At 39.2% G+C, this 3,006-nt stretch overlaps 1 pseudogene; it reads left to right on the top strand.

Moving 5' to 3' along the window:
• Window positions 1–909: 909 nt before the first annotated feature.
• LOC111178974 (small ribosomal subunit protein eS7 pseudogene) lies at window positions 910–2,520 on the top strand (annotated as a pseudogene).
• Window positions 2,521–3,006: the final 486 nt, after the last annotated feature.

A 3,006-nucleotide genomic window follows, 5' to 3' on the forward strand; every position in this document is an offset into this window, starting at 1 on the left:
TTTAATTTCAATTATTGTACTCTTTATCTCTGCTAGGTTCTTCTTTATGTTTTCTAACTCTTTGTTAAACATTTCTAACTTCTCACTCTGTTTGTCTAATCTTCTTTTGAGTTCTTTGAGCATCTAATCTTCTTTTGAGTTCTTTGAGCATCTTTGCAATCACTATCTTGAACTCTTATCTGGTAGATTTCCTATCTCCATTTCAGTTAGCTCTTCTTCTGCAGTTTTATCTTGTTCTCTCATTTGGAACATAGTCCTCTCTTGCCTCATTTTGCCTAATTAAAATTTTTTTTAATTTATTTGATAGGTTGGTTACATTTCCTGACCTTGGAGAAGTGGTCTTTTGTAGGAGATGTCCCATGTGTCTCAGCAGCACACTCCCACCTGGTTATTAGAGCTATATACTCTAGGAGTGCCCTCTACATGGTAGAATGAGCTCTCAAAAGTGACTGCTGCCAGCCTCTGGTGTCCCTACGGTGAGCTCCAGTTTCCTCCTGCTTGTCCAGGTGGTTCTCCAAGATGAGCAAGTGAGTTTGACCCAGGCTCCTTTCAAATTACTGCTTCTTTCCTGGGTCCTGAAGCATGTGAGATTTTTGTGTGCACCCTTTGAGAGTGGAACCTCTATTTCCCACCCTCTGGGTTTCCTGAAAGTAAGCCCCGCTGGCCTTCAAAGTCAAATGTTCTGGGAGCTCACATTCCCAGTGAGGACCTTTACACTGGGGAGCCCAAAGTGGAGCTCAGACCCATTGCTCCTTGAGGAGAACCCCTGCAATTGTAATTATCCTCCCATTTGTGGGTTTCCCATTAGGCATATGGGTCTTAACTATACCTCATCTCCACTCCTCCTACTCATCCCCTTGTGGTTCATTCTTTATATCTTTAGTTGTAGAAGATCTTTTCTGCCAGCTTTCCAGCAGAAAACTAGCCTCTACTAGAGTCAGCAGTGGCAAAGAGTGTTGGCCACATCATCAAGGTCCCGGCCATGTTCAGTTCCAGCACAAAGATTGTGAAGCCCAATGGTGAGAAGCCAGATAAGTTCGAGTCGGGCATCTCCCAGGCCCTCCTGGAGCTGGAGATGAACTCAGACCTTAAGGCCCAGCTGCGGGAGCTGAACACCATGGCAGCCAAGGAAATTGAAGTTGGTGGTGGTCGGAAAGCTATCATAATCTTTTTTCTTGTTCCTCAACTGAAATCTTTCCTGAAAATCCGGCTAGTGCGTGAGTTGGAGAAGAAGTTCAGAGGGAAGCACGTTGTCTTTATTGCTCAGAGGAGAATTCTGTCTAAGCCAACTTGAAAAAGCCATACAAAAAATAAGCAAAAACGTCCCAGGAGCACACTGACAGCTGTGCATGATGCCATCCTGGAGGACTTGGTTTTCCCAAGTGAGATTGTGGGCAAGAGAATCCGCGTGAAGCTGGATGGCAGCTGACTCATAAAGGTTCATTTGGATAAAGCACTGCAGAACAATGTGGAACACAGAGTTGAAACGTTTTCTGGTGTCTATAAGAAGCTCATGAGCAAGGATGGTAATTTTGACTTCCCAGAGTTTCAGTTGTAAAAAAAATAACTAAATAAAATATCATTCACAATAATAAAAAAAAAAGGTGCTCTGTAAATAGTTGTAATTTTTGTGTGCCTATGGAAGGAGGTGAACTCAGGGTCTTCCTGCTCTGCCATCTTGGCCACTTTTCTCAATGTTCTTATCTAGGGCTTTTACAGTTTTTGTTTTACATTTAAGTATTTAATCTATTTTGAGTTGATATTTGTAGTGGTGTAAGATAGAGGTCCAATTTTATTCTTTTGCCTGTAATTACCCAGTTTTCCCAACACCATTTATTGAAGAGATCATGAATTCCCCACTGAGTATTCTTGGCTCCCTCATCAAATATTAGTTGATTCTGTATCTGAGGGGTTTATTTATGGATCTGAATTCTGTTCCATTGATGTATGTGGTTTTTTATTTTTATGCCAATACCATACTGGTTTTATTACTATTGGTTTGTAGTATAGTTTGAAATCTGTGGTATGATACTTCCAGCTTTGTTCTTTCTCTGAATTGTGTTGACTATTTGAGGTCTTTTGTGGTTCCATACAAATTCTATTATTTTTCCATTTCTGTGAAAAATACCATTGAACTTTTCATAGGGATTTTATTGAATCTGTTTTTGTTTTTAAATACTGCCATCTAAGGAATAGATATAACAGTATTACTCTAGAAGTTTCATAAAGTCTCTGCTCTGTCCAATGCGAGAATTGATTTTTAGGTTAAACCCTTACCCAGAAGTCCTTTCAGAAACAAATAAACAATCCAAAGCTCTCTTCCTATTGCTAATAAAGGAGGCAATCACTAGTAAAGAATGCAAATGGAGAGAAAGCCTTGGACAACAGAACACAAAAGGTAGTCATCCCTGAGTCCATGTCCATCTGACAGTTCAACAGACCCTATTGAACAAAGGCTGAAGTTCCTTAGAAATCAGTCCATGAGGATTTCTGTGTTTGTGGTATTAACAATTGGCAACTATAGACAATATGATAATGCAGATTTTTATGGAAAAATGTATGCCACCCAAAATAGATTTATCAAAATCAAAAAGGAGTATCCCAGACTAACCTAGAAGAAAATAATTCATTTGGCCTTACCTGACAAAATGTTTTCACCATTTTCTAGAGGTCAGATAATTAACATGGTCCATGATATTATCAAGCACCTAGTAGATACAAAACACATGCTGGAGAGTTAATGGTGAATTAAAACGCAGGCTATGTCATCAAAGAGCTTACAGTCTAAGGAACTAGAATCCCACATATAGTCTGTGTTTGTGTGTATGTGTGTGCGTGCTTGAGTTTGACGCATTCTGAACTGCAAATTGTTGTTATTTTATAAAATGAATTTTCATTCATTCTCTATTGATCTCTTCACTGTATTTTATAATAAACTCTAAGACCATGTTATTGAGAAATAACTGGAAGAGAAACAGTTACCCGGTTATTCCATCTGGATAGCAA

The sequence above is a fragment of the Delphinapterus leucas genome, chromosome 5 (assembly GCF_059928025.1).
Source record: "Delphinapterus leucas isolate spDelLeu-1000000601 "Yukka" chromosome 5, BTC_Dleu_Yukka2, whole genome shotgun sequence".
Classification (NCBI taxonomy): Eukaryota; Metazoa; Chordata; class Mammalia; order Artiodactyla; family Monodontidae; genus Delphinapterus; species Delphinapterus leucas.